This window comes from Thunnus thynnus, chromosome 1 (assembly GCF_963924715.1).
Source record: "Thunnus thynnus chromosome 1, fThuThy2.1, whole genome shotgun sequence".
Classification (NCBI taxonomy): Eukaryota; Metazoa; Chordata; class Actinopteri; order Scombriformes; family Scombridae; genus Thunnus; species Thunnus thynnus.
Window position 1 is genome coordinate 2,645,352 of NC_089517.1, and position 18,647 is coordinate 2,663,998.

The following is an 18,647-nucleotide window of genomic DNA, read 5'->3' on the forward strand; positions in this document are numbered from 1 at the left end:
GTTTGTTGTGTTCACTTGTAGGAAGGATATAGAAAATTGACATCTGCAGTATGTCTATATAGTGTTTTAGTTTTTAGTTAAGTAACATTAACCCACATTACAACACTAGTAGCAACCAAGTATTTTTTTCCATCAGCTTATTTATGCCTTGTGTAAACTACATGTCCTTGCTAATCTTATATGTGCAGAAAAGAAGTTGTTAAATATGACAGGATTTTGAAAGTCCTGTAGTGTACACAAAGTAGCTGTAAACTGCAGCAGGATAATGGAAATTATGGAAATTACTAAAGATTTCTACATAAATGGACAATTTACCAGTCATCTGAAGTCTGGCGGAAATGTTTTCCCAGGCCCAGTTTTCCTTCTGGTTGTCCTTATAAATAGCTAGCGCTGTGTTGTAAAACTCCAGGTATTCAGACACCAGCATTATCAGCTCCTCCGTGATCGCTCTTCTTTCTGACCTGAGATGTCCGCCCCCTTCTATTTGATTGGCCAAAGCCAAGCGGTTACTACCAGAAGTTCAGCATGGTGAATTCTGGGCAGCAGAGCAAAATCTGTGCATTTTTATGTGGGCAGCAACTGCTTCATGACGCTGCCACCCTCCCCTCGTTGAAATGTCTGGAGGCGGTGAGTTACGGTGTGAAAGCACCATACAGTGGTGATTCATTACCTGAAAGCAGTAGGTGAATTTTTAACAGGGGGGATGGCTCAGACCTAACCTTAGGACTGCAAGATTATCATATAAGTGTAGCATAATTCTTTATATTATAATTGTGATTATAATTTTGTTTTAATAGAACTGTTATTAGGCTAAATACACATTTTGTGTAAGCCTATTCTTTAACTGGATGTGGACATTATGCAGTTTAATGCTTATTTTTCAAAAAACACTGCAGTTTTGACAGAATAAACTTTACCTCAAGTTATGTAACTGTAGCAGCTGAGTGTGATGTGGCCAGTGCAGGTTAATTTCCTGTCACATTACTTGCTCCACTCACACAGATTAGACAAAACATCTATATCTGTAGTCATGTCTCCCCTAAAATATTTTGTGACAGAGGTGGCTTGGTCTGGGGGTGTATTTTCAGCAGCACATATGCTACTGAATGATCATAGAAATATTATAGGAATACTACAGGCAGCAGTGTGTCTCTATGATCCTCTCACTCTTCCACGACTATACATTACTATTTGTCACTTTGATCAAGAAGGTGACGCTACTCTATAGAATATATAGACTATAATATAATATAGAATTGAATATCTATATTATATAATTTAGAGAATATTATAGATCCAAGACAAAACAGACAGAAGGGCAGGACTGAGAGAAAAAGGCACAATTACACATACGTCTGCTACTTCAGCACCATGGACAGCGCTATGGATTTATCAATACACAGCACAGTTAGGCTACTGATATTTCAGAGCCATGGTCGGGGTCAAAGATTCTAACTTGCACAAACCTCAGTCAGATAAAGGATCACTCAATCAGGCAGACTATACTAACATATTAATTGAAACAACCCCTCTGCCCCTGAACTCTCTCTGGGGATGGAGAGGAGGGATGGCAGGTTAACAAGGGGGGTGACATCCCCCTTCATCCCCCCTCAAATCGCCTCCTGCCAGTAAGGATGACACAAAGTGAATCTACCATTAGCAGAGCTAAGCTAAGCAGTTTGTGGGGCAAAAAGCAAACTTCAGTGAATTGTTTTACATTGTTTTGTATCCTGGCTGTTGAGGAAATTAAGTGATGTCATTGACACAGAGCTGTTCACAAGTAGAAACATGGTTATCTTTGAGTGTCTTTATGTTTACAGTTGAACAAAATACAAGCTGCGTATTCCTTTCTCATATTTCATTTCATAATGTAAATAAGGTGTTGAGGAAATGTTAACTTTTGATGATGTTGACCCAGAGCTGCATGGTTATCTCACAGAACCCAGGGAAAATAAACAGTCACTTCATGCATTCAAAGGTCTGGTTTATCCATCCAAGTTTGCTACACTAAGCAAACAACAGTATAAAGTATAAAATAAGTAAGGACGAGAAGAAAAGAGCAGTCTATGGTATGTGAAATGATTACTGTATAAACATTTTCCAGAGAAACCTGAAAGCCTGACCTTGGAAAAGGGAGACTGGAAATGTTTGTTATGGAACAATTAATTCACTGTTTTGTGTTCCAGATGTAATTGAGGCACATTAACAGCAAAATGGAAAATTACTTATAAAACGGCTGAATTCTTTGCCCTACTTTCATGCACCTTGCATTATTATAAAATAATGATGAAAATACCAATAATGACAATGATAATGGTAGTATTTCTACTATTATTACCACTATTACCTGCCTTAAAAGGTGGTTTTACTGTTAACACCATCCAGGTTTGAGTCTGGCTTCTGTCTCAGGGAGAGTTGTTCATAATCATCAATATTCAGCGCACTGACATTCAACACTGGAGCAACATTAATTTTTAATTTAAGTGATGTTCCCCTTTAAGAGTATCATCTCTGGAAGGCTGAGGTCTGGAATGATTTCTGAAGCCAACGCTGAAATCCAAACTGAGCGAGGCGTTCCTGGCAGAGACTGGTCGCTCTGCAGCGATGAAAGCCCTCTGGCTGAAAGCTGAATCCCCTCCGGACAACATGCAGGATAAAGTACATCATCTTTTTTACAATGTTTGATGGATCCAGGAGTCACCGTAAGATGAAGGGCTGTGATTTACTGTTTTGGGTGGAAGAACTTTCTTTCAACCAGCCGTGTCTACTTTAAATTATTGATCCACTGCATTTCTTTGAATGCTACTCAACAGACTCTGAGTTAAAGAGGCCTGAACTTGTTGCTTTCTGCTGGCAGGTTTACTGCACCTACTGAGGGTTTAATATTGGTCTCACTGGTTGATGAATGTCAGTCAAAACAGTGGCTCTAGAGATTTTGATTCTAAGGACAAAGGAGTTAGAAATACACAACATGGTCAAAAATATTTTTGTGCACTTTTGGTCTGGAGCTGCTTCATGTTTGAGAAGTGTCTGCTATAAAGCTGGCAGGCACACATGATGACGGCTGTGACAATTATCTAATCTGATTTGTGCGTGATGACTGATGGGAGCGAATTGGAGTGAGCTGGTGTTGATATTTGGCAGATAAAATCATATAGTCTGCGATATGTAAAGATTCTAATCTGAAATCTTCAGAACCAGTTGCAGCCAGTCGTTCTCATAAAGACTTTTAAAGGGCACATATTCTGCACATTTCCAGCTCTATACTGGAATATCTTTGCATGATTTACAGTTAAAAACTCCTTATCTATCCAACACTGGCCCTTTTTAGGGAAGTAGATATAACATTGCAAACCAAGCCATACTTTTGGCCACTTTTGTCTTCATATAAGCTATGTGAGCTTTCCAAGAGAGTTTATGGTCTACAATCACACTCAAACATTTTATTTCAGATGCCATTTCAATATTAACTCCATCTAAAAGTATTGTAACTTCATCCCCCTTTTTCCTGATTCCCAAAATCCATCAACTTGGTTTTACTCACATTTAATAATAAGTCATGTAAATCCAACCACATCTTAAGTTTGATTGATGGTGAAACAAACCTCAGAAGAAACTGTCCTCCCAAAAAAAACTACAGAAACAGTCATTTCAACATCGACATATAATTAAGTTGCAATGACAGCGCTCTCTAATGGACGTAGTAATTATCACGGCAGCAGGTCAAGGTCAGAGTGGACGGACGGGTCAACAAAACATCAGACATGTTTGTTTCCCATTTCCAACGGCAAGGCAACTTTTGATTTTTCACCATGACCACAATCACCAGCAAACCTTAACCACATGGTTGTTTCTGTAACCATGACAACAAAGGTTGTTTTAACCCAGGTTTTTGGGTTTGCGCTTGTGCCACCATCAGACCAAATTTCAATTCGTACACAAGAAATGTCAGTAAAATCACTGAAGAATAACAAACAGAAAACCTCGTCTTGATCAGCCGAGATGTATCTGTGTATATGGATCTGTGCTGAGGATGATATTTTGGTAAACAACCTATATTTGCTCTTTTTAGAGAACAGATCCACAGCCTGCAGTTACCTTCTTGAGCTACATCAGAAGCAGAGAAAGAGAGAAAGTGTGTTGAGAGCTGCAGGGCTGCTGACACTGTGTGACACCACCAAATCTAAATACACCCGAAACAGGAATGAGTCAGGCTGTCCCGCAACGCACACTAACTTGGTTGGACTATAGCTGCAGCTGAACAGTGCAGATATAAAGGAAATAAAGGTTTTTGACAAGTTGGAGAGAGAGAGCGAAGAGCCTGATGAGACAAATGTGTGTTTATATGAGCCAGTGGAGGGAATCTTGGCTTCTCCTCCTCCAGCGCCTGTTTGCCAGTTTGAGCAGCCTGGGGCTTCAGGGTACTGTATCTACTGAACGCCAGGCAGGTTTTAGATGGATTTGTCACGTTTCGAGATGCATTTTTAATCATGGCTCTGTGCAGTGTATCGCCTCGCCCCCCCCCACCCCCCTCCCCAGCACAGAAAAAACACAGGTCAGCACAGAGCGCTGACTGCACGCTCTCCACAGAAATGAGTTTTGACAGTGTTTTCTGCTGATTATAATGAGAACAGATTGAGCTTTAAGTGTGTTGGCTGATGATGGAGCGTGGGGTCGTTAATGCTCAGCCCTGCGGGGTCAGTAAACAGCCTCACACGGATACAGCGGCGCAGGACAAACCTAATTAATGCAGCAACATAAACGGATGAATATGACATTTAAACAAGCACCGACCACACATACGTACAGCTGACACACAGAGAGGATTAACTCCCATCCCTCAACATTATAAATTCATACGACAACATTCAAAATAAAGTTTTAATGACTTATACTGCGATTGAAGGAGGTAGAAGTAGAATGAATTTAACAGTGAGACCTTGTTTGTTCAAAAAACTGCTCTGTCGACCGACATGAAGTATGAATCACTATTTAATTTCTTACACGTTTTCACCAGAAATTGCTCAGAAGATCTGCTACTATAAGAACAATACTGTGCTCACCAGAAAAATAACAGTGCCTGTTGTTTTTTTTCAGAATCCTAAAATTATTTATCATTTTCCTGAGAAGAACATCTTGTGTTCAGGGCAGATGAATCAGTCAGCAAAGACTGAGACGTGGCACAGCATGCACAGATATAACTGAAATGTGAGCCACAAATCATAAACATGGCTGTGCTAGCATTCGGATACAATAAGTTCCTTCCAGTTTGGCTCGAATAGAAGCTTCTCCATAAACAACAATTATACAACAGGTAGTTCCGACCAAGCAATCTGATTGGTCAACTTGACATTTAGAACGTGCTCAGATCAGCATGACAGCACACCTCGCCATGCTAGGTCATTACAAAGGGTCGGTCTACTTGCTGGAGTAGTAAACAAGGTTTCATTACATAGGAGTCTACTGACGTGAGTAATTGTTTTCCAGTTATTAGTCATACCCCATGTACAGTGGTATGAAAAAGTTTAGGCACCCCTCTGACGCTGCATAATAATTTACTCTGTCTTCACATAAAATGATCACATTGGCATTCATTTTCTAATAAAAGCTCAGTACTGGGGTAACAAAGATTTTTAGTGTAGCAATATTAAGTTGTATGAAATTAAATCAAAATAGGCTGTGCAAAAATTTGGGCACCCTTGTCATTGTGTTGATTTGAAAACCTGTAACTACCTAGAACTGATTAATTGTAACACAAAATTGGTCAAAATGAAATTGCTGATCCAAACACCCAATAAGCCTCGTTCCTGACCGCATCACTGTCGTGCCAACAATGACGGTAAAGCACACCCTCGAGTGCATCCATCCATCCAACATCGCTTAAATGTGAAACTTGTCTCTCTGTTGACCTCCGTCGCTGTTGTTGCTCCATGTTTAGTTTCTGCTCCGACAGCAGTCGCATCGCCAGAGATCGGATATGAATTAGATCTGGGGCCATAAATGCAAGTGGCCCAGATATGATATGAAAAAATCAGATCTGGTTTGTTCACACTTCTGTAAAAAATCTCATCTGAGTGACTTGAGGCAATAAAAAAAAGGACACTCATGGTGTTGCACTCTGCTGTTCACATCAAAAGTGAAACCCAGTTTAGTTCCTTTCTCACCTCCACATAACTGGCCAATCAAAATGAAAAAAAAAAAAAAATCAGAAATGTATTTATTTAGCAGAATTCACACAGTGGAAGTAATTCACAGTGTTTCACATAAAAACAGAGAAAAAATAAAACTGAATAAAAACAATACAGAATTCATGAATAATAATAAAAGCTAGCTAAATACTTGATTATTAAATTCTTAAATTAAAAACAGGTTAAAAGAATTTTAAAAGCAGAGCTGGGTATATGCAGACCTGAAGGTGTGTAGGGAAAGTTTTGTTAAATAAGCTTCAACCATTTACAGCTTTGTAAGCCTCCCGACTCTGATGTCAGAAGCATACTGGCGCCTTTCCCATTCACAACTGTCAATTCAAGTGTATCTTGTATCTGGATAAAACCCAAATGAGATTTAACACACTTTCGTTTACAGTTAGCTACATACTGTATATGCATCTCCCAGAGGAATAAAGAGGACTGGAGCACAATGATTAATTCACAGCCTTTAATTGTGCAAACAGACAAATGTTTCCACTCTACTGAGTCTTCATCAGACTCAATGTGGACAAAGACATGAGGCAAACAACATATGTAGTCAACCTAGACATTATTGGATCATTTCAGATCTAATAGATAATGAATCAAAGGGTGGGAGTTGCCATAGTCAGTGTGCCACACCCCCAACACCATGTCAGAGACAAAAGAAGACAGACTCTCTTAAAGTTATGAAGATAAAAGTGCAAACAGTACAGAGGAAATATGACAGATTCACTTCTTCATTGATGCTAAAGGGCTCCGCTGTGTTCAGAGTGTGAATCCAATCCGCCTCTTTACGGAGCAGCGATTTGATGATGTCACTACCTCCAGGAGAAGGTGAAAGTTTTTTCTCTTCCCCAGATCTTTAATGATGCTGCAGAGCTGTTTTTAGCCTTTGCATAATGTCGAGTGTACATATTGCAGTCTTATGTTCAGATATGCGAGTCTTTAAAGCTCTTTTTGTTTGTCTGACATGAAGCACATCACAGTTAATGCTGCAGTTAATGAATGATTTAATGGAGTATTTTTTGCCAGTATGTGGATGTGTTCTGTACTTGGTGTCTTGATGAGTTAGAACATTGAGTTAGAACATTGTGCACAGTGGCTACAGCAGAAAACACCTGAGAGCTGATGAGGCAGCCAGGAGACAGTGTTTGGTGGTTTTCTAGAGTCAGAATGAACCAGTCTGTCTCTCAGATTGCAGTGGAGGAACAGAGCTGATATTATTTAGATATGGGTCACTTTTAAGGACAGTCCAACGTTTAAGGATGATAATTTTGATTATGTGCACATCAAAAGTTACCAGGATATCAGCTCTAATAGTATTTAGTATATCAACAGTGTCCGCAGGGAAGGATGGGAGGCTTCAAACAAAATTTCTCAGTGAAGAAGTTCACAAGTTGTGACGGAGGCTCAGTAAGACCAATACTTGCCACAATCAGGCAGAGGGGGGATTGATAATGGATTTATTTACTTTGGGCAGACCATAATAGACACAACATATAGGACAGTCAACACACAGGATGCTAGAATCATATCGCTCAAAACCCATAATCATAACTGACTCGCCTTCATCAGCTGCTCGACTGATGATCTCTTCCCTAGTGGTGACATCATCAACTCACTGCTCTGCAGAGAGGCGGATTGGATTCACGTTCTGAACACAGCGGAGCCCTTCGGCATAAATGAAGAACTGAATTTGTCATGTTTCCTCTAATGAGTCACATTTGATGGATGTTAGCACCTGTACTTTTTGACTTTTGGATTTTTTGACTGCAAAAAAAAAAAAAAAAATCCCCTGCTGCTTAAAAAGCATGTTCCCCCATAGACCACCATTATAAAGATGGCAGGACGCCTCCAACTGCAAACAAAAGTCTCTGTGTGCAGTTAACGACAAAGAGCGCTACTCTGCAAGACGTGCACTGATGGATATCTGTGGCTGTTTTTAGGTATGCATACGGTAAATCATCCTGCTCAGAGGTGGGTACATGTCGTACAATTTACACCTTTTCAACATCTGGCAGTTTTGGTGATGTTTTACTGTTACCTTTCGTTTTCTCTTTCAAATAAGTTTGTCTGCTTGTGTTTCAGAGTCATCAAACTTGTTTTCAGAGATGTCATCGTGTTCCCTGATCTGATCCGGACTTGGTGAGTTAATTAAATAAAGAAATTCAAATGAACGTTGTAAAAATATTCCATGTTTTTAACCTTTAGCTTGAGTATAAGTGCGCAGTAGGAAAGCGTTTTGACTACTTAACTGCTGAGTGATTTATTTAGAAACAGCAGTGTATGTGTGTTATGCAAGTTTTCATCAAGTTAATGTAATAAATAATGATATGATGATATGATGAGAAACCCTGTGACCTGAGCTCTGTGCAGCAGGTCCATGATAAATTAGTCTCCGGTTCTGCTGACAGCGAACACAAAGATCTGTCAGAGAGTCAGACGCTACTAACAAGCAACCAGAGAAAATGGCCAATTACACACCGCAAATACAATCTTTAAGCAGCTGAAAAAGCCTGAAATAAACAGCGTACAGTGATAACAGGTGTTAATATGTCTGACACAGAATAATATGACTCAGAGCAGCAGCTGTTGTTTATCTGTGCTTCTGAGGACATTCCCACACAGAGACTCCCAAGATGGATCAGGAACAGTGGACACATTCAGAGATGTGGGCTGGAAACCATGGCAACGACTGATCGACAACCACCTTTGACCTGTTCCATCAGGACGACCGTCAACCCCCATACGAGGAGATTCATCCAAACAGGACAAGAACAGAGATTTTAAAACCTAAGAAAACGACGTTCTCTGTAGAAATTAATTATGTATTTATGTATTTGTGTTTTCAAAATGTTCACTGTTTGGGAATCTAAGAAGACGGCCTTGGAATGATTATCCAAAGTGTTTTATAAGCAACAGGAAACATTTTCTCAACCCGCAGAGGAGAGAATTTATTGTAAAACATGTAAATGTTTCAGACTAACATGAAAATATATTTATTTATGTGGTTCTTTGTGTGTTGTTTTCTTGCTGATAATAAAATGTGTAGGAGGGCCAACAGAGTGTGCAGCTCTGTGACTCACATTTACCATTACCATTATTTTTTAAATTTTCTATGTTTTGTTTTGTTTATTTCTTAAAAAAAAACAACCAAAAAACAAACTTCAAATCTATCAGTGTTTATGCTGATTACTAACAATGGTTCCAACACAATTTAAATACAAATCTTAGATGTATTAAGCTGTATAATCAGCAGCTCTCTTGTGTTTTGTTCTCATTTTCTCTTCCCTTTATATGACAGGAAGTATACTGAGCTGCCATATCTCAAGAGAGCCTTGTTTACTGTAACTTGTGATTTAAACTGATTTGCTTGTTAAAGGACACATAATCTGCACATTTCCAGCTCTATATTTATATGCTGGGGCTCTACTGGAATATCTTTGCATGATTTCCAGTTAAAAACACCTTATTTATCTTCTACTGGTCCTTTATGCAGCCCCTCAGTTCAGCCTCTGTCTGAAACAGGCCGTTTTAGCTCCTGTCTCTTTAAGGCCCCGCCCTCCTGATGAGCCCACTCTGTTCTGATTGGTCAGCTTTCAGGAAGCTTCCTCCGGCTCCGGAGGCTACGTAAACAAACTATAGTAGCCAAATGTCAACTTCTTAATTCCATCCATACATGTTGGAGCTGAATCACATCTGAAATATGAGGGTGAACAACACATGGAAACACCTTAGCAACCACCTTAGCAACCACCTTAGCAACAAAGACTACGGAACAGACGGATGTTTGTGGGCATGTGCGAACAATCTGACGTTAGTTCGATGGAGAAGTAGAGGTAACTTTACAAATTAAGCGTTCAGAGCAGGTTGAAGCTCTGACTTTTGACTTACAGGCAGCATTTCTACATACGTTCACTTCAAGTTTTGAAACTTTGACCATGTTTAACATCTGACATCAGAACAGGATATAAATAATAGAAAATCACAAAAAGCAGAATATGTCCCCTTTAGAAATATCAGTATTTTTCCACAAGAGCAAAACAATTAGTCAGTGGAAAGATTAATACTTCCTGACTACAAGTTTAAGAATATTTACAAGATGCATCTTAAATGTTTTCTCCTGATGTTGATCAAAACAAAATCTGGATGGTATTAAGTTATCAATACATATTTGTGGCTCCAAATTAGTAACTTAGAAACTTAATTTCTAGAAGACAGAACTGAATAATATTAATTGTCCTTTTGTCATTCCTCCACATTGTTGTTTATTTTTTTTTAAATTCTTTTTATATATTTCTGCACAGTTTTTATTTTCATTGGTGGATTTTAGTCAAAACAATATGATCAACAATGTTCTTCATCGTAGTATTTGTTGACAGCGTTAACACTAAATGTTTGCTGTTTTTACTTGATCAATTACTTTTTAAATTATTGAGCAGGTTTTATAAATCTAATGTCAAAATTGTGATTAATTTTCTGCTGATGGATCTTGTGATCACTAAAGCACTATAATAATTCAATAATTCCTCAGCGTTTTGGTTAAATTTCTTGTTTATAGTGCAGATGATGACTGAAAGACACATTTCTATACAGCAGGACTGAACAATTAAAACCTCGTCAGATAAGATGAGTAAAGTGAGGAGCTGTTTAAAAAAAGGAAGAAGGCAGACAAAGTTTTCTAAAGCTCAGGTGCTTTTATTAAAATGCTCACACCATCGTCTGAGACGCGACATGACTGAGAGTCACTTCAGCAGCAATCTGGAAACTAATCAGGCCAATTTGTTACCTAAATGACTCGTGTCCCGCCGGAGAAGTATTGGTCTGAAATCAGCTGAGTGATTTGTCATCCTGACAGGAGGAAAGCTGAAGCAGCGGTGTGAGCTGCGGCGCTTGGCAGTGAATAAACAACAAATTACAACAACTTCTGACCTGTGTAACACCACGAATACACATGAAAACACCAGTCATCAGTGTAGCCGCTGCAAGTTACAGAAAGTTTAAAGTGTGAATAAAACAGGAGGAGAGGAACCAGCAGGAATGAAAAGCGTCCAAGAGAAGAAAACAACACGGCGAAATACACCAGACATGGACCACGTAGGTGGAGCAGAGCGAAGGTTTTCTACCTGCTACATAGACTCCATCTTTGTAGCGTGTGGTTGCATTCCAGCCATTGAGTTTCGCCAAGTGATAATGCTGCTGGTTATGAAGGGTTTGGAAGCATAGGCTATATTAACTGGTACTGAATAAACTAACTAGATCGTTTTAACTACAGGATCATAGATACACACTGATTTGATTGGTTTATTTTAATGTGCAATTAAAAAAAAACGCACAAGGTTGCGTCACATCGCCTCTGGTACAGTGAGGTATTTATTTTAATCATTTTTAAACAGATTGTACTCATTTTTTACACAGTTCTATGTAGTTTTTACCTGTCGGCGTAGCCACCCATAGAGGAAAAAAATGAATGAACTCCGCGTGGGTGCCTGCTGCTTCCTTGGTCAGTGTAGCAGCTGCAGTTGATTATAATGGACGCACTCTGCTGTGGCCATGCAGCAGCAGCAGACATGTTGCACTGCATCCATGCTTGGTGTATTTCAGCTGTAAATCACTCATCATCATGATGCTGTTCCCAGAACAGATATGAATAAAAAAAACAACACAGGACGTGATGTTAAACTATCCTTTTTGCCACTAGTTGCACTTACACAAGATTCGTCTTGTGGTTGGGAGTGGCAGACAGTTCACAGGTGGAGCTTCTCAAGTGGTCACCCTCCATCCTCAACATTTCATTGATTAGTACACCTCCTTGATTACTACGTCTCCGGAGGGCTCAACAGTGGACTCTGGTGTCCGATCCACCCCCATCCTGTTTTCCTGATCTCTTGATGTTATGTTGACGTTCTTGGAGCCCAGCATGGAGTCCTTCCACTTGAGCCATAGCCACCGGCTGCTTCTTTCAGCCGCCTCTGAGACTGATCTGATAGACTGCTGAAGAGCCTGTTCATGGATTTCTAGTTCCTTCAGCAGTCTGATGGTAGATGAAGCCACAAATCCTCTGCTTCCCACTTCCCCACCGGAAGCTTCTGCTGCCAGCATAGTTTTTTATGGGCTTCCTCAACCGAGTCCTCCAATGGGACTGTGAGCTCTATGATGCAAACAGTCTTTAATAAAGGGGACCAGAGTACCAAACTGGTCTAAGGTTGGTGGAAGCAATCTAACTGTTGGCCAGTATCCACCAGCATCTTCCAATTGTGGGCCGTGCATAGGTGTCCTGTTTCTGGCTTGGTAGAAGGATGTTTGGGCCTTTTCTGTCCTTCTTCCTCAACAAATGTTGTTGCGTTCAGGAGATCGGTTGCTCTCGTGGGTAAGGGGTTGGTCGCCCCCCGCTTGTTCTAAAGAGCTAAGGCCAGATTCTTGAGGACCTGATTGGAGATCCTCACCAATCCTCCTCCTGTGCACCTCATGGATCACCAATATCCATTGGAGCATTATTATTCGAAGGTTGAGAACATGGGTTGGTATCTCCCAGACTGCCCTCCAGTGTTTCTCCTCATACTGTTCTAACAGAAAACTTGTTGTGTCAGTTGATGGCTTTACCTCCTCTAAAGCATCGTCTATGTATGGGGTACCGCAAGGGCTCCATTCGAGGACAAATTAAATTTTCTCTTTATTTACTCCCTTTGGGCCACATTATCAAACAGCATGATATTTGATTTCATTGCTACAGAGATGATACTCAGCTGTACTTGTCCTGCAAACCATCTGATGCCTAATTGCTTAGCTGCAGGATGGCAGTAAAATTTCTTCAGTTTAAATTCTCCAAAATGGAAATCCTTATTATAGACCATGAGCCTGTAGCCACTGTTTAGCGAGTCCCAAACCTTTATTAGCGAGTCCCATGTTAAAAGGTTAGCTCAGTCGTGTTTTTTCCACTTGAGAAATATCTCTAGAATTGGATTTTTTATTTCTTTTAATGATCTTCCAACAAATTATTCATGCTTTCGTCACTTCTCATCTGGATTATTGTAATTCTGTGTTTACAGAGCTTCTGCTTTTGCTTAATTATTTGACCTGTTACTTGTTTTATCTGTTAATTTTATATGTTACTTTTATCCATTGACTGTGATTTTGTATCTGATTGTTTTCCTGCTTTCTTTTACTTGTTCTTGTTTGTGAAGCACTTTGTAATGGTTGTTTTGGAAAGTTATTATTAAAGAATGAAATATGCAAGAGGAGAAGAGATAAACTAATAGAAGGAGATGTTTAGTTTGTTCACCTGAGTGATCCAAACCTTCCTGAGCATATTTCATCCTGTCACCTTCACTGTGTGTGTGTGTGTGTGTGTGTGTGTGTGTGTGTGTGTGTTGAAAATGTGTACGACAGATTCTGAAGTTTTGTGTGCTGCGGTTTGTCTCAGTCAGAAGAGCATCATCATTTATCTTTCCTGTCAAAACAACTGAAAACCCCCGAGGAAAAAAAGGAAGTCAACATACCTGCCGGAGACGTTGTTTGATGGGCCCCGGCGCAGAGGGACCGACAGGGAGGACTGACGGATAAACAATGAAGGAAATGTTGTCTGTGCTGAGTCCAGGTTCGCTGTTCAGACCTGTGCAAGAGATGAGAGGTCAGTAAGAACATTTACATTCAGATAGATAAGGTATAAAGTTTCCCTGTTATCTGTAACAGCTGAAGAGTTACTTTTACAGATTTGAGGGGGAAAAAATCCACTTTATCTTAAAATTTTTTGTTCATGGCCTCTTTTATATCAGGTATTAACTGTATCTGGATACAGTAAAGAGAAATCTGGTCACTACGTCACCAAGCTTTATACAACCAAGTATCTCATAAAGACCACTAAAGACTGATTTGTTGAAGAATTTTGTTTTGTCTAATTGTGCTCTAATATAATTTTGTGAAAATTCAAGTGGTGGTGTGGTGGAAATTATTTTATTTTATTATAAATGGTGTTTCTGTGGTTTATGATCCTTGTAATCTGTGTTTGGTACATTACCTGAAGTCATGGTTGAAAACATGTATCCTTTGTGGGGTTGAAAGTGTGTCTAACTCAGACTTGACTGAGTTAAATTTGCTCAAACTGCTACAACATGCAGATTGATTTTTCTGTACCACAATCTGGTGTGAACAAGCCTTTATACTGAGCTACATGCACGTCCTGTACATGCATGTTTCCTGTGAATCTCTTGTGTGCGGGTGCACAGTTTGAATCCTACATCGGAAAGGTAATTACAGAAGCTCCATACATTGAACGGCTGGTGCTGAATAACGGCGGAGCACAAATAATATCAAAAAATGTGTTCTGACATAATGAAACTCTTTAGGATTATAACTTTTCTGTGTAGATGAGAATTAAAGTGTGGTAGGATGAAAGCATCAATGGCTTCACATCTTTTTGATGTGCGGTTTATGACACCGTGAGTCCACATGTGGAGGTTTAAAGTGTCAAAACAGGATTACTGACTAAACTCACCTCACAGATCCCTGCTTTTCATCACACATCTGAAAGCAAACTGTGAGTGTGAGTGTGTGTGTGTGTGTGTGTGTGTGTGTACAACGCCTGCAGCCAGTGACACCACCAGGTGTGTTTGTTGACGCTTGTTTATGATGTTTCTCTGCGTGTCCGGGGATTCAGAGAAGTTGGATGTAGTGTGTCAGTGGGTTTAGGGACATCGCCTTCCTCTCCTGCCAGGCTTTTCCCTAATGCTCCTTTTTATGTTAATAATATAACAGCTCATATAAAATGATGTGAAATGAGTCATTAATGTGGTATGAAATGAAAAATTAAAAAAATTCACCACTTCACTGGTGCAGAATTAACAGTAAAGTTCATCGTCAGCGCATTTTTAACGGCAGGATTTCAGACCACTCAGCCGACACAAACACCGTCAGGTCCATCTTCAAATTAAATCAGAAATCAGTGTTTGCTGAAGGACTCCGACTTCTGTAGTTTAATATTTACCAATTGTTTACTGTCACTTTTCAAGGTGGGAAGTGTTTAAAGAGCAGATACGAAGAGCAAGAAACTATCTTGTCATTGAAGAGCTGTTGAAGCGTAAAGCTGCTTCATCAGCTTTAATCTGAACTTTCCCTGAGTGTGATGTCACAACAGTGTGAACTTTTCTAACTTGATATGCTGACTTTATCAATACAGAGAAAACCAGGTATGAACATACAAGGTGATTACATTTCATTACACCTGTTATTCTCCTTGTATATTTAAAAGTAAATCTAATAACATAGAAGACCAAACTGTCTGTGTTTATTTTGATTAATGCCTTTTTTATTTTAGTAAAGTGTGGAAAAATCCATTGTACAACTAACCACATACAACCATAACCTCAACTTTACCATCAGACAAAACAGTCTGACTCAAAACATTTTGACTCTGAGAACAAGGTTCTTTAAAAAACTAAATTAACTAAATTAAAATATTTAAAGCTGGAGTTCGGGACTTTTGTCTCCCGTCTGTCAGTGAGAGTAGACGGGGACACTCGGCTGTGATTGCCTGAGTGCAAAGATGTAACCAGGACGAAGGGAGGACATTTCCCTTTGTTTTATAATGTTAAAAATAAAGTTAGACTTTTCTGTCGGCTTCCCGACTCATTTTAAAAAAGACGGACGAGAGAAAAAAGTGAGAGAGAGCAGCTGTGGTCGAGTGAGCTAGAGAGTGAATGAAGAGAGGGAGCGGTGGTAACGAGGAAGCTGGTGAATCAGATCAATAAAACGTTATTTCTGATTGTTTCAGAGCAGTTACGTTCTAGAGCACAAACACGCCCACAAACCTCAACGCTCAACCCTGCAGCGGTGCACCGCAAAGACTTATTTGGTCTGAAGAACGAAGAATTAGTAATAAATGAAAAAAATCAATCCACCTGTGAGAACTGTATGTCGACAGTCTTCTGTCTTTGGGTACAAACTTTACATTTTGGATTTTTTTCACTTCAACTCGCTACCAGCCTCCGTTGGATAGCTGCACTATTTTAATGTGAGCAGACTGAAGGAATGAGAGACAAATCACTTCAAAAATTAATATTTCTCACTAAAATACGTGCTGGTTGGTGGATCAGAAACACTTCTCCAATACAGACGGCTGAGTAACCAAAGTAAAGTAACGAGTAATTAATAAAGTAACGTGTTACTTTTGCTGCTGAGTAGGCTAATGAGTGATGTAATTACTTTACAATGAGTAATATGTAATCAGTAATTGATTACAGTTTACAAGTAACTTGCCCAACGTTACTTATTATCAGATTGAAGTGAATTTGAAACACTTTGATTTGCACTACGTTGTATGAAAAGTGCTTTACAAATAAAGTTTGATTGATTGATTTGTCTTATGTCTAATTATGTGTTAATGATCACTAATTGTGGGGAAAGCAGCTCATTAGAATGAAATCTGAACAGAAGAGATAATGAATTAAATTTAATATTTAGTGACACACACAGAGACAACAGCAGGAGACGAGGATCCTCAGGAGAAGCACAGTAATGGATCCAGTCCTCCTCCTCTTCCTCCTCCGGCGACGGCGGCGGCGGAGGATTAAACTGTCTGGACGTCCAGGAGGACGAGGACAGAGACGATCTTTGATCTTGAATGACACGACGTCACCGAGTCACATCATCACACAAACACAGAGAACAAAAGAGACAAAGCCGCAAACAACAACGAATATTCATGAGCAGACGTTTTCCTCACAGGTTCAAGTACCTTCATCAAAACACAAAGACGGGATCAAACGCGTGTTTGAAGATGAAGTAAAAAATTTAGAATAGAGACTGTTACAAAACTGAAACATCGTGTTAATTTATTCAGTAATTGTGCCTAAAAAAACCCCCCAACATTTTATTCAGACCTCAAATGTCATGAGTCAAAGTTTTGTTATATGTAAAATGTATTTTATTAAATAGCATTTTAAAAAAAAGACGTGTCTTAAAGGCATAAGAACAGATGAACAACAATGAGAAAATGACTGACGGGTACTGCAGAGCACTATAATAATGTTGATATATGATGTTCTTTACTGAAGTAATAAAAATCACAATAAAACTTCAAATACATTCAATAATCTTGCTGAGTTTAATACTTTAATAATTTGGTAGCACGTTACATTCCAGCTCAGTAATAACAAGGTAATACTGGAGAAATATCCCGATAACAAAGAGGTAATAATAAAGTAATATCACAGTAATTACCAGAGTAATAACCAGGTGGTTTAAAAAAAGGCTACATCTACTGTAGGTAATATTAGAGAAACATGTTTGTAATAAACAGCTAAAAACAAAAACACATCTTACAAATAATGATGAAGTAGAACTATTTAGTAAAATGTTGGTAAGAATACAGTAACCTGCTAACTATAATAAAGATTTATCACATGATAATAATGAGGTAATACAGGTTCATGTTTTCAAAACATTATATAATACTATCAGCCATAAAATCACATGAAAATTCTTGGAAGTCAAAGTTAGTAATTATTAGATTCCCTGATGTTCCAAATATTCCCTTTTGTTTTAAGGTAATACAGTAAAAATTCTACTTTTAATGCTGTGATTTGTTACCTGGAAACACTTGTGGTCGTTTCTGTGTAACAACCATTAAACTGAATAATAATCATTGATTTAAATGAAACGATTAAAGCAATCAAGTATTTTTAGCGTTTAAGGATCATGTTGTGACAGTTTTTGGTCAATTTTAACTGTAATCTTTCTTAATCTTTGATTCATTATTAATAAAACCTGAGTAATTTATGTCGACTTCAGCAGTGTGAGAATTTTATGATATGATTATATGAAAAGACGATAATAATATTAACAGTTATTACAATTACAATTTATTTTTGAACTAAAATCAGATGTGAATGTTTGGAGGACCAGAGAGGTAGTTTCTCTCGATAACTACATAATTTTATTTACCCTGAAATATATATTTATAAATAATATTTTTTTCTCTAAAGATCCCGAAAAAAGTACTTGATTATGTCGAGAAAATGTAGGTTGTTACATCTGGTTCACAAACCTCATCATTTTATTGGTGGTGTGATTCCGAGAAAACAACCTCCACAGTATAATAGAATAATTTTCTCATTTCTCAGTTCTGTCATCTTTGGTCTTCCATACTTGTATCATAAATCAAATTTCAGTTTCTACAGGTTCCATTGAACCAATTTATCTTTTCTTTGCTGCCACCCTGAAGGCTATCTCACCACAAAAAAACAGTTTGTCAAAATGTAACAAGACAATTTAGAGTAACATCTTTCAAACTGAACATTGACATGCAGATCTTTAATAACACCACTTGAGTAAATAGCACGATACAATCACCACTATACAGTTTCAGTTTAACTCCGGCTACAATGATTTACTGAATTTGTTTCCATAATGTGTAATTTTACTCCGCCAACACACACGGAGGGAGGACGAGGACGAGGA

The 18,647-nt window shown here is 38.7% G+C and overlaps 1 long non-coding RNA gene across 1 annotated transcript; it reads left to right on the forward strand.

Annotated features, from left to right (window-relative positions):
* Positions 1-6,104: 6,104 nt before the first annotated feature.
* Positions 6,105-9,356, forward strand: LOC137189073 (uncharacterized). The gene is made up of 3 exons (XR_010929584.1): positions 6,105-8,137; positions 8,280-8,336; positions 8,781-9,356. It is a non-coding gene; the product is annotated as an uncharacterized lncRNA (long non-coding RNA).
* Positions 9,357-18,647: the final 9,291 nt, after the last annotated feature.